Raw genomic sequence first — 15160 nt, 5'->3', positions numbered from 1 at the left:
AAACAATAAGCGTTTGACATTACAGAAAAGTTAGCCACTGATCATAAGATCGTCTTAATAAAATAAGAGAAATCAGAGTTTGCACGGAAAGATCTACATGTTAATTTTTCAGCACACTGTTTTAAGAGTGCAACAGTACAGAAACAGTGTGAAAATGGTTCAATTAACTCTCTGCCCAGAGGAGAGTAGTTATGTAGGTGTAGACGAGTCGACTGGCACCTAGAGAGGCTTGCTGTCAACAGTGCTGTCAATGAGATTTTTTGACATCTTGGTATCTTTGGTGCATGGAGGATTTTCACACCTGTTGGTCTCACCCCCATAGATGGTCACCTCCTGGAACTTGGCAGCTAAGTGAGCAGCTGGTATCTCTGTATGGTGACAGGACAAGACTTGGGCATGTTAGGTAGTGATCTCATCCAGGGTAAGGTGATGCACTTTGTCCCACGTCCCACAGTTGTGCTGATTGACATCTGGAGACAACATCGTCACTGAACACTTGTCTTCTTTTTCTGCAGTAGTGTACAATGTGTCCAGGGCATCAACAGTACAAACATACTGGTTTGTTGTCATGTGTCCTCCAAATGCACATTCTTGTACAGGGTGTTATACTTGGCGAAGGTGTCAGTTCTACCTATATTGGTTGTGTGATGGGTTAATGTTCGATGGCTTCGCACAAGTCCGAACTGGCTAAATCTGTTACTACCTGTGTGTTCAACTGGTGGCAGAGATTTGTGCTACATATCAATAAACCTCTTCTTCAACATTCTCTTTTACCTCCTGCTGTAAGGGTTTAAGATTCATGGCTGCTATCAATTGCTTGCTTGGTCTGACAGTTCTGGCTGCCATAAACGGTTGTAGCTGTTCTCTGGAAACAATGTCATAACCACAATCAAGACCAAATGTAAAAGCCGGGTCATCACTGAAATTCAACGTTTAGCAATGAAAGTGATATCTACAGGAAGGTAACATATTAATGATGTTATTTACGGTATGTATGTATATTTAATAATTGAACACAAACACACACACAAATTTCAAGCTTTCGCAACCCACGGTTGCAAAAGCTTGAAATTTGTGTGTGTGTTTGTGTGTTTCTTGTCTCTATCAACATACCAACGCTTTCGTTTGGTAAGTTACGGTATCTTTGTTTATAGATATATTTTTCCCACGTGGAATGTTTCCCTCTATTATCTTCATATTTAATAATTAAGTTATATGTAACTCTGATGTGCTGTAGATTCTTCTGTTGTTCCGAATTATACGCACAGCAAGTAACGTTCTTGAATGTAACAAATAATCTTGAATGCTGACACTTATTCAAGTCATTGACAAACATAGTAGGGTATAGTAATGTCATGCTACAATGATGTGTTGTGCTCACTGCAGTCTTCCTTACTTATCTTGATCTAAAGATGCACTGTATCATGTGTAAAGCTCTGTGTGCAGCTGTTTGAAAAGAGCAACCAGCCAATCAGGCCATGTCATTTTAGTGTCCTCTGATGGTGTGTATGTATGACATCACCCGCAGCAAACAGCGAGTGATGGAAGAGCGATGCTCGCCTGGTGGCATGCTGGTGGAATGTTACAAAATACTGTCTCCCATGTAGCTGTGTGCGGTCAACAAAGGTGCCGTAGGTACCACAGAAAACACTTTTGCTACAACTACCAACATAGAGTCCAAGCAGAACTGAACTCTGGGATGGATAGTGCTGTGATTTATGCAAACATATGATATTTCATAATCTACAAATATTAGAAATTTTGAGAAACTTCAAAAAATGATAAATATTAAATAAGAGATAATTATTGGTGATCAGCTTGAACTATCAACCCGCAGCGTGCGCCAACCATGTTAAATACTACACCCCACTGCATGCACCACAGCTTGCAGATATATATGTTGTGAGCAGGACCTTAGTCTCGCACAACACGTGGAGGTTGCTGTGAATAAGGACAAATGACTGACATTGCCCTCATGGACAATGGTTGTGACAGTGTCAACCTAAACAACGTATGTAAAAAGTGTATCAAACAACAACCAGTGCACTAATGCATAGATGCATACAGTGCTTTTGTCACTTTAGCTTATCTGTGGATGGCGTCAAAGTAAATCTGATAATATGGAAACACATTTTAGATGGGAGGAGTAAAGCAAGGGTAGCCAGATCATGATCAAAGCAGAAGTGCCATTATTTTTGTATGGTAGAGCCCAAGTGTGACATAACTGAAGAGGCTTTTTTAAAGTTTTGTTATATGGCTCATGAAGGCAACTACACATAGAATGTAAATGTGGAATTTTAATTTAATCATGTATAACTCAAATAGCTTCACCACTGACATAGCTAGATAAATAATCTATTAAGTTTAGTATCCTATTCAATTTATGTTCTCACTGTAGTGAGCCATCCTGGTTAATCAACGGTTTTTGAGCTAAAACTTGTTTTTGTGGCTAATTTCAACTTTTCACTGTAAATGGCTACTTACAATGCAGCATGAGAGCAGGTTGAAAAATATTATATCCCAATTTTGTATGTGAACACTCTTGTAGCTTTTTAAATAAAACAAACTTTATTAACATTCTACATCTTTATTCTTCATGCCTACATATTTATTTCTCAACATATTCACCCTGACGACGATCTCACTTTTACCAATGAGAGTCCACTTTGTTGACACCATCACTGTAGAATGTGTCACTCTGTTAATGGAGCCACAACCTTACCTTTGCTTGTACTACTTCATCACTATCAAAGTGAAGTTCTCGAAAGTGTGCTTTAGATTTTGGAAAGAGAACCCACGGCACTAGATTGTTGCAGATGTCACAGCATTCATGTGTGGTCTGGCAGTTCCATGCAGAACCCTTCAATTTTGAAACTCAGTTACAGCACACTGTTTCTCGAACACCATCAAAGTTACATTACACACTGGCATGTTGCACACTACAATTCAAAGCCCTATAGTGGTAGACAGCTGCAAATATATACGCAGGAAAAATACTTTATTTGTTTGTTTTATTTAAAAAGCTTTATGACTTACCACATAAAAAAAGTCAAAAGCTTTACTTTTCAGCACACCTTCTCATATTTTCGCTTATGAATAGTATGGCAGCCGGATTGGAGGCTTTAAGAATGAAAGAAATTAAAATGGATCTGGAAATTTATGAACAATATGTCACCACTTTCCAAATTTATACATAGTGGTGATACCTAATGACACTGCTTTACTGATGTCTGGCAAAGAGCCCAACGAAGCAAGGCATTTATGACCAGTCACCCAGCTGTGCCATTTCTTCAAAGTTATTGAAAAAATGGTATTCAACTGCATCTTCCATCTTCACTGGTATGTACATACTTCCCAACAAGCTGGAGGCTGACTAAATAGTCATGTTGTGAACTAGATCTTAATCTCAGATAAGACATGGAGGATGCTATGAATGAGGATAAATGACGGACACTGCCTTCGTAGGCACTTTTTATGACAGCATCAACCATTAACAACTTACTTAAAAAGTGTCTCAAACAAGAAAGGTATATTTGATGAAATTTGATGACTACATCCTGCAGAAACAACACTCCCACATTTCACTCCACGATAAGAGCAGCCACTGTGGTGAAACAAATTTTAACCACTGTCTCATCAGTATTCTCATTGCCCAATGTGGACAAGTGAGAAGACATAATGGTGTAGTTACTGACTTATAATGCAAATGAGTTAATGCTTATTTGAAACAACTTTATTTATCATTATAGCTAGTTCAAAAATGTTTATTTTCTTATTTTGAATGACAAGAACAGAAGCGCTGCAATATAACACAAGCAGCATCTTCATCTTTGCAGTCAGAGAGAATAAGCCAACCATCACTACTTCACAGTGAATGCCAGTGAATTGAAGAAGATTCTACCACTTGTCAAACTGTTAATGTCTGTGATATGTCAAATTTATACGTTAAGTGTAACAAAACATGAAAAGGTGAAAAATTTATTTGTTGCCTACCCAGTCTTGAAGTATTACTGAATTTATAAATTTGTGGATGAAGACAGCAAGTCAAATTTACTGGATGTTTAATTGAATTTATCAGATTAACAGAAAATTTTCTTTCAAGTTTGAATTTTACAAAAGTGTAGTCATTGGACCTGAGATAATTTATAACTTGCAGCAAAAAGTCGCTGAGATAAATTATCTTTGGTTTATCAGCAATATCCAGCAATTTTACAAGGAAAAAAAGAGAGCAATTTTCTCCAATTTACCCTCTCTTTACAAACAAACTTGATGAATAAATTTAAAGAGGATATAATTAAACATCATTAAAATTTTGGCTGCAACTTATGATCTGGTTGCAAGAATTCCGAACACGCTCCAACAGATTAATTGAGAGAAAGTCATAAATACCCAACCTTCATTCATCGAACCCAGGAGACTGTAGCACCACACCACTAGAGGATTCAGAAGCATGGTCTAGCTCAAGATAAGAGATTTTGTCCCCTTCTCTGTGACATATACACCTATCAGTTCATTTGGAAGTCAAGCAACTGACCTGCACTCAGTAGCATATTGGCTGCACTTGATGACATATTTAAAAAATTAGAGAATAATATGAGTTGATTCCTGGAAGAACTCTCAACATACTATGAGTATGACCATAAGCATACGAAGTCAAACACCACAAAAAGCAGAATATGTTCTTTTCACTTAAGAAACAAACCAGCTTGGAGAAAACGGAAGATAAAACAGAAACAATATGGAGCGACTCTTGAGATCACCTCCAAGAGTACATTGAGTCAAGTTACAGACCATACTTAAAACATTTCAATTTTTTTTATATTGATGTTGTAGACAGAGGTCCTTTCTCTATGTCACCCAAAACACCACCAACCTATAACACCAAAGCATAACTGACCCCCTTCACACCAGGTGGAGATCCTCAATTGTCATCGTGCTTTGCCGATGTCCTGTGCCTGCGCTTCATTCATCATTTCTGCATATATCAACCTAAAGTGCATAAAGTTACATGCTCGCTCCCTACAAACTACCTAAAAAACGTTTTCTACTTTCGTGAGCATGTTTCGTCGGCCTAAGAGTATAACATTGGAACACGTTATTCTGGAGAATCTTGTGTTACATTTGATAGTGTCTAATAAAACTAGAAAGAACTTTGTCTTTCAAACAAAAATGTCTAGATGGTTGAGGAACACTGTCATATGGAAACTATGTTGATCTAAATGGAACACAGGTATCTGCCGCTGATTAGCCATGACACTCTGTTCACCTGTTGTCTGCAGCAATTCCACCTAAGGCAAGCAGATTTACTGTTAAATAGATTTGGTTTATTGTGTCAGGTATTTGAGAACTGGCCTTAATGAGATGATTTACCATCTAATAGGCTATACTGTAATTCCTACAAGGGTAGTTGTAGCAGCAGAAGTTGAACAGAGAAAGTATGTCATCACAGCTGGGAGCCACATGATACATTGGTTTTTATGTTCTGTCAAAATCATATCCGCAGTTTGGTTTACTATTAGTCTTATTAAATAATTCTGAAAGTGCAGCTGGACACTGAAAATAAACAAATACTTTTAGTCCACATTTTGAAAACTCCTAAAAATGATAAATACAGAAATTTACCAATATTTCTTCTTATTAAAAAGTTATATCACAGGTGAAAAGATTGCTAACTAATCGAGGAGTACTTAATGCTCAAACTACAGTCTGCAGCTTTGCAAGATTCTGCAAACAGTTATTGAGATGGCTTGAAATGGCAGAGAAATAATTTCTCTAAGCCTCTGAGAGCAGATAGATATTGCAAGTCAAGTCAATCATTATCATTACATATGACATATAAATGAGGCAAATGATGCTGGTACACCATGTAATTTCCTACACGCATGGTACAGAGGTTTATGCAGCACATATTTAAACACACGTGCAGAACCATCACATAGAGCACTCCAAATATTAATCCCATGGACCATTAATCCAAAATCTGATATGAGTACATCAGTTCGTATAAATCTGTCACCACCAATATTAACACTGATTGACAACAAATGGATGAAAATAGCTACCACTAGCTATCATGGATTGTAACAGCGGACAGATAAATCATAGTACAGCAACTTACTCAGAAACTCTTATGGTCAAAACAGTTATAAAATACAAAACCACCTTTTTGCTATGATATAGAGGAGGCACAAAAATTTTCATTTGGTACAGGGATTCATATTGGCATACCAAAACTGTCACATGACATTCAAATGTGGGGAAAAAACTTGGAGCAATGTTTGTGTGGGAAGAAATGAGACTCCTTGTATGGCTACAATTAGCATTCTAAGGCAAGTGATACAAAGACTTGGTATTTCATGTGCAAATCTTTGCCTACCTATAGCACCACACTGGAAAATTGCACTTTCAACGTGACAGTGCATCATCCTGTCATTCATGTATTATGTCTAGAGAGGCTCAATGAACACTACACAGACATGATGGTATTTGCTTTCTAACCTATACCTGCAGATGTCAATCCTATTGAACAAATCTGTGATATCACTGAGAGGGTTATGTGCAATTTAGATACTGCTACAACCACCTCAGTCAACAGGGTTCAGCTGTTGAGCACTGGCAATCAGTATATATGTTCAGTCATTCCAGTGTTTTGTGGAATCAATTCTATAATATGTCTCTGTTGTCACAATGTAATAGTGTATGCTACAACTTATTAGGTATGTGTTTGTATCTGATGGAAACAATTGCATGAATAAAGAGTAAATGTACCACATGGTGGAAAGTTTCAAATATTAATATACAATGTCAGTGACAGACAGAGGAATGAAAGACAATTGTGGAAGCAAACTGAGATGCTGAATGTGCAGGTTTATCAGTGAATCTATGTCAAGAAGCTCATCATCCTTGATGAAATTGTTGTGGAATTTGACATGAGTCACTAATTGTCACACAGTAACATACTTGTGAATTTTTGCTAGAGACAACTGTGTAACTGATGGGTACCAAGGTAGCTTTTCAAATGTGCATAGCACATAATGTCTCAAAACTACTTGGACCACTAAGAAATGCTTTCCTCCATTGAATTGTGAAAGGAAATGAATTTGGACACTAAATACTAAGCGGCAATGTTGTTGTTGTGGTCTTCAGTCCTGAGACTGGTTTGATGCAGCTCTCCATGCTACTCTATCCTGTGCAAGCTTCTTCATCTCCCAGTACTTACTGCAATGGCAATACTTCTTAGTTTTTTGACAGCTATAACATACAACCTACTCACAGTACCATGTGCACCATACAGATCCACATGATCAAGATTTAAATCTTGACACACATGTCATTTGATATAGACAACCACAATGAATGCCGCTGACTACACACCTGAATACCAGTCTGGCAATTAAATATTTGTATCAAATCTAGAAATGGAGAAGGAAACAAAAAATCTTGAAGCGATGAGTGGATACGTATGTTATTTTAGTGATAACGAAATCAAGCCAAATTTAAAAGCAACTTGGCAGTATGAGCCCACTTTTCAGTATGATGCTGTGCCCCCTTTGGCCTGATGATGATGTTTGGTTTGTGGGGCATTCAACCTGCGTGGGCATCAGCGCCCGTACAAAGTCCGAATTTTTTCACAGTCCAATTTTTTTCACAGTCCAATCTAGCCACTCTCATGAATGATGAGGATGATGATGATGATGAAACGATGAGGACAACACAAACACCCAGTCTCCGAGCAGAGAAAATCCCCAACCCCCCCCCCCCCTGGGAATCAAACCCGGGACCCCGTGATCAAGAGGTAGCAACGCTAGCCACTAGACCACGAGCTGCGGACTCTCTCTGATATGATGCATGCACTGATGCAATTGGGAATGGTGTCAAAGTCATTGCATACTTTCCTGAGGTGATCTCACCCACAACTGTTGTAGCTCACCTTTATATGCTGGATACTGGCACCAGGACTGAGTTGACACGAGCGCTAGTCCCGCACATTATATGAGAGACCTTTCTGGCCATGGGAGTACCTCAACACCACACAGACATTTTATGAAGACACATGCCACGTGTAGACAAGCACTGTCTTGCTGAAAATTGGCATCAGGATACTGCTACATGAGCAGTAACACATGAGGACGCATGATGTCCATGATGTACCACTGTGCCCTGAGACTTCCCTTTATGATATCAACAGCATCTCTGTCAATTGCAACCAGTGTACCACTCACAGCTATGCAACAGAGAGCTCTTTTGAACCTCCCACCAGTGCATCATTGGGTGAGCTCACTACCACCCTATTGCTGTATTCTGTTGGATGGTGCCATGCATACACAACACCAGAGAACACTTAAATCACAAGAGCTCACTGCAAATAGGTTTGACTCGACAGCTCACCCTTTTAAGCAGTTGCAATTCCGAGCTCAGCTCCAGGTCAAGTGCAGGTACAGACTTACAAACATTAGTGTGGGAAATAGTAGTGAGGAACAATACATTGAAGTAGTGCTAAGCTCTTAAGTGCTATTAATATTCAAGGTGTTACGCAAAATTTATAAGCTTTAAGATATTTGTTACAATTAAAAACATTAATATGATCTGTATATCACTTGTGCATCACAAAAGAATCTACACCATACAAAATTATATATAACACAATTATTAACTGCACTTAGTGTAAGTAAACTTATTAATGTGTTACCTTTTTGTAGATGTCTGACTGTATTTAATTGCACCTTGTCCACCAGCATAATAGCCTCAATCACTACCAGCTGTGACTTGGAGTCACACTCAATACCATGGCACCATGAGTAACATTGCTACGCCCCCTATCCCCCCCCCCAAAAAAAAACTAATAATAATAATAATAATAAAACCCGTGGAGGCTCAGGAAAAGAATAGGCCTCCGGTATGTTCTGCCAGTCGTAAAAGGCGACGAAAAGAACAAACCACTAATAGGGTTAACCCCCCTTTTAGTGTGATTAGTTGGTTCAGGACAGAACTAATGAAGCCTCGGACAAGTGCTGTCATGGATGGGGACGACGCTTGAACCCTATGCCCGTCCACAATGGTAACGACACTGCTAGCCACACAGAAAATGATTTAAATCCAAATAGAGGTGTTTTGCAGTATATGCTTCCTGCAACCACTCTAGAAGGAAAACAAAGACAGAGGATGAGATGGTCACATGAAGTTAACCGACACCTCATGTTCTGTTATTACCAAGCAACAAACCTAGGAACCAACACAACTGGATACAGATCACAAGGATACACAACATTTATTACCAGATACCCAGAATTAAAATTTTTAACAGAACAACGACTAGCTGATCAGATCCGTGTAATAATAAAAAATAACAGGATACCCCAATCAGAATTAGAAAACATCAAACAACAAGTACAACAAATACTGGAACAAAATAATGTGCAATCAGAAGAAGAAGAAAATACAGAAATGGACCCAAACATCCCAGAGCAAACAAACCAAGAACAACATGCATCAATTAAACAATCAGAGGAAAACGAAATCTTAAGACAGCCACCAGAACAAGCACAAATAGAACACGAAGTGACACACATGTTAGACATAGAAGAAAAATTTCAGCTGACATATATAGAATACAAAGACACAAATACAGACATTAGACCATTCTTGCATAGACCACCAAATAACCCACAAGTCGAAACAACAATAACAACTATCAAAACAATCATACACAACAAAATAAATGAAAATACAACTATGGAAGAGTTACAACTACTGGTTTATATAGGAGCACTCACTACACTAAATATACACACTAGGCAGAGATCAGAACCAACCAACACAAAGAAGAAACCCACAAAACCAGCATGGCAACACAGGCTACAGATCATAATAGAAAAACTGAGAAGAGACATCGGACAGCTAACACAATTTATAAGAAATGAAATATCAGACAAAAAACGAAAAAGTTTAGGTAAAATCTCACAACAAGAAGCGATAGAGCAATTACATGAAAAGAAGCAGAAATTACAAGCATTGGCCAAATAACTTAGAAGATACAAAAAAGTGAAAACAGAAGGAAACAAAACCAAACATTCAACACAAACCAAAAGAGATTTTACCAGACAATAGATAACACACACATTAAAATAGACAATCCACCAAACATAACAGACATGGAACACTTCTGGAGCAACATATGGTCAAACAACATAACAGGCATGCACGGTGGATACAAGCAGAAACAGATACATACAAGATGATACCACAAATGCCTGAAGTGATAATTTTGCAACATGAAGTCACCCGAGCAATTAATTCTATGCACAATTGTAAAGCCCCTGGAAAAGATAAAATAACAAATTTCTGGCTAAAGAAGTTCACCTCAACACATTCACATGTAACTAAATTATTTAACAGTTACATTGCAGACCCATACACATTCCCTGATAAACTTACACATGGAATAACTTATCTGAAACCTAAAGATCACGCAGACACAGCAAACCCAGCAAAATATCGCCCCATAACATGCCTACCAACAATATACAAAAATCTTAACTTCAGTCATTACACAGAAATTAATGACATATACAACACAGAACAAAATTATAAATGAAGAACAAAAAGGCTGTTGCAAAGAAGCACGAGGATGTAAAGAGCAACTGATAATAGATGCAGAGGTGACATATCAAGCTAAAACTAAACAAAGGACGCTACACTACGCATACATTGATTACCAAAAAGCTTTTGATAGTGTACACCACTCATGGTTACTATAAATATTGGAAATATACAAAGTAGATCCTAAATTGATACAGTTCCTAAACGTAGTAATGAAAAATTGGAAAACCACACTTAATATCCAAACAAATACAAATAATATCACATCACAGCCAATACAGATTAAGCGTGGAATATACCAAGGAGACTCATTAAGTCCTTTCTGGTTCTGCCTTGCTCTGAACCCACTATCCAACATGCTAAACAATACAAATTATGGATAAAATATTACTGGAATATACCAACACAAAATCACACATTTGCTATACATGGATGATCTAAAACTACTGGCAGCAACAAATCAACAACTCAACCAATTACTAAAGATAACAGAAGTATTCAGCAATGACATAAATATGGCTTTTGGAACAGACAAATGTAAGAAAAATGGCATAGTCAAGGGAAAACACACAAAACAAGAAGATTTACATATTGGATAACCACAAACACATGCCTATAAATATCTAGGGTACAGACAAAAAATATGAATAGATAATACAAATATTAAAGAAGAACTAAAAGAAAAATATAGACAAAGACTAACAAAAATACTGAAAACAGAATTGACAGCAAGAAACAAGACAAAAGCTATAAATACTTATGCTATACCAATATTGACCTACTCATTTGGAGTAGTGAAATGGAGTAACACAGACCTAGAAGCACTCAATACACTTACACGATCACAATGCCACAAATATAGAATACATCACATACATTCAGCAACAGAAAGATTCACATTAAGCAGAAAGAAAGGAGGAACACATTAAGCAGAAAGAAAGGAGGAACACATTAAGCAGAAAGAAAGGAGGAAGGGGCTTTATCGACATAAAAAACCTACATTATGGACAGGTAGACAATTTAAGAAAATTCTTTATAGAACGAGCAGAAACTAGCAAAATACACAAAGCAATCACTCATATAAATACATCGGCTACACCATTGCAATTTCATAACCACTTCTACTACCCTTTAGATCACATAACATCAAGAGATACGAAGAAAGTAAATTGGAAAAAGAAAACACTACATGGCAAGCACCCGTATCATCTAACACAGCCACACATAGATCAAGACGCATCCAACACATAGTTAAGAAAAGGCAATATATACAGTGAGATGGAAGGATTCATGATTGCAATACAGGATCAAACAATAAACACCAGATATTACAGCAAGCATATTATTAAAGATCCCAACACCACAAAAGATAAATGCATACTTTGCAAACAACAAATAGAAACAGTAGACCACATCACAAGCGGATGTAAAATACTAGCAAATACAGAATACACCAGAAGACATGACAATGTAGCAAAAATAATACATCAACAACTTGCCATACAACATAAACTAATAAAACAACATGTTCCCACATACAAGTATGCACCACAAAATGTACTGGAGAATGATGAATACAAATTATACTGGAACAGAACCATTATAACAGAAGAAACATCACATAACAAACATGACATCATACTCACCAATAAAAAGAAGAAATTAACACAACTAATTGAAATATCCATACCCAATACAACAAATATACAGAAGAAAAAATTGAAAAATACATCCAACTGGCTGAGGAAGTCAAGGACATGTGGCATCAGGATAAAGTTGACATTATACCAATTATACTATCAACTACAAGAATCATACCACACAATATCCACCAATACATAAATGCAATACAGCTACATCCAAACGTATATATACAACTACAGAAATCTGTAATTCAATTACCCGAAAGTTCCTAAATGCAATGTAACATATACCGTACAGTTAAAAGGAAGTCATGCTCGATCAAGGTCCGCGTCACTTTCCATTTTTAACCAGACATAGCGTCCGAGAAAGGAAAGAAATAATAATAATATGCTATTCATATACAGTCCATGCTTCCTGTCCTTCACAATGATCACTCAACATCTGAGTGCTGTTCGCACCTCTTATATACTTTACCAGGCCTGGTAACAATGCACTAAAATATGAACAACACTAATGCACGCTGGCAGCTGTAGTACCTGTCACAGAGGACTTCAACTCCAATAATTTACATGACAACTGAGGGCGTTTACATGTATTAAGTTACAATGACATTCAACTATGTCCTCTGGGGGCTTCACTTTTTTATCAGGCAGTGACCATTACAAACATCTTCTAACAAAACAAGAGTGAAAAATCAATGTATGTTGCCTGATAAGTATTTGTAAAGTTCACTCTAGGTCATTAGCAAAAAAAAGTATGATGTCTCAATAAGTACAAGGATATGTTACAACGTTTTCCAGATTATACATGTAGGAAAATGATTTACAGGGGAACAATTCCAGATTTTTTCTTCTTCATTTCAACAAAAGTCGAATACTTGCAGCTCTAGAAAGTGGGTTATCCAGAGCAGATCAGCTGAATTCTGGTGATGGACAGGTTCATGTTAGATTTCCCACATGCTGCCTATCCTGTGCCATTTGTAGTGGTGTGCCCACGATGCTAATACTCTCCAAGATAAAAAATTTCATAATACAAAAGAGTTGCTACACAAATTAGTAGAAAATTCATGTTCATATAGGTACTGAGGGAAAATGCAAAACTGTAAATTTTTGTGGCCAATGAACGAATGTGTGATGCTGCAGCGCAATACCAGGGCATAAAGTCTTTGCGAAAGTCATTCCATGTAGTCACTTGGACAGTAACTATGGCTCACAGGCAGGCGCATGAACAATATATGCAGATGTCAGCATTTCAGAAAGGACGTGTAGAGGCTCAAAGAAGCCAGTTAGTGCAATCAGCGCATACTTGAATCTGACTAGGAATGATGCCACTACTTGACAATATTGGCAGGAATGGGTGAACCATGGCTGAACACAGCATCAAGAAGGAAGCAATCGACCTAGAGAGAGGACAGAAAGATACAGCTATTATTTGTCTTCACACTTGGCAAACCTTACCTCGACCTGCAAGATTGCTGGGTCTCTCCCCAAATGAGAATGTATGGAACATTATGGGCAGGTCCTTCCAACCAGTTTGGGATTCTGATGATCTAACACGCCAAATGGACAGAATATGGCACAATATCTGTCAAATAGACATCCAAAAACTCTATAAATGCCAAGTTGAATAACTGCTTCCCATTAGGGCCAGAGGTGGACCAATGCATTATTGACTTGCTCTTTCTCTTGAATAAATCAGCCAATTTTCCTAAAACTGTTATCATTTGTTTGTCTGTACATGTAAATAACATCTACCAATGTCCTTTCCATTCAGATAATTCCTTCATGATGGCTCCTTTTTTGTCTTGGAGATATTTCACTCTGTTGGGCAAACAGATTTGGATTTTAAGATAGTTAAAATTAGCCTTGGCATATTCAGCTAACTCTGATGTTCTGAAGCAGGGCATAAATTCATCTATTTTCTCAAGCTTAGTATTAATCACTTGGCTATTTCTTATGTCAATAACACCTTCTTCTTCTTCTCATTCATATTTTAACTCCTGAAAATCCACCCCCACCAGATCTCTGCATAACATGACACCTTACTGAAATTCAGGGTTTTATGAAGCTCCGTAGTTATCAGATATTTATCCAGCAATTTTTGATTTCATAACCATGTGGCTTACTTAGATGAAGAGATTTCTATAACTAGTACCATTTTTTAAGTTATTTTAATGATTTGGTGGTTTCTGCTGTATTCTGCAAAAAATTTTAAATATGGGAATGTAAGAATTTTTTTTTCAAAGGATCCTCTGCACAATTCACTATAAGGAAGTCAACTTGTAACAAAGTATACATTCTGTTAAAAGTTCAGGGATTTCTTCAGCACTGTCATTCTTAGAGAACTATTATCAGCTCCCTACTACTTTTTGTAAATTTATAATCTTTGGTTTATTTAAGTTTTTGGTTGTGTGTTTCTGCCTAAGGCATAGTAGACTAAATATAGAATAGGGACACTTACTACATTTCATGTGCAGCATTAATTAACACTGCACGGTTTGATCCTATTGCACACACTTGTATTGTTGTTTAGCTACTGAAGTAAACTTGGAACCTAGTGATGTTTTTAAATTTTAGCTCTTTTATGTTCAAAACATGAGTATAATAATCCTGTACTGAAGACAACCACATGTACGAGTTAAATAATTGTTTACTTCCACACACATAAGATCACTGTGAGATTGTGATCATCACACGCAAAATAACAGCTACAGATAGATGAAAGGTAGTGATCATTCTCCAGTTAATTCAACTCTCTGTTACCCTTGCGCAATAGTATAATGTGGTCAGTGAACATGTGCACAATTTAAACTTGCTGGTTACATTATTTAACTTGCAACTCATCTCTCTTTACTTACCATTAACATTGTCAGAAACTAATTATTCTGGGTACAAACTGTCTATTCAATGAACATTTC

At 37.2% G+C, this 15160-nt stretch overlaps 1 protein-coding gene across 2 annotated transcripts in view; it reads right to left on the bottom strand.

Annotated features, from left to right (window-relative positions):
• The window catches only part of LOC126251342 (threonylcarbamoyladenosine tRNA methylthiotransferase), a 135707-nt gene that overhangs the window by 76911 nt on the left and 43636 nt on the right, over positions 1-15160 (bottom strand). The gene's annotated exons all lie outside the window — the stretch shown is intronic.

The sequence above is a fragment of the Schistocerca nitens genome, chromosome 4 (assembly GCF_023898315.1).
Source record: "Schistocerca nitens isolate TAMUIC-IGC-003100 chromosome 4, iqSchNite1.1, whole genome shotgun sequence".
Taxonomy (NCBI): Eukaryota; Metazoa; Arthropoda; class Insecta; order Orthoptera; family Acrididae; genus Schistocerca; species Schistocerca nitens.
Note: the sequence above shows the minus strand (reverse complement) of the source record. Positions and strands in the feature narration are given on the sequence as shown.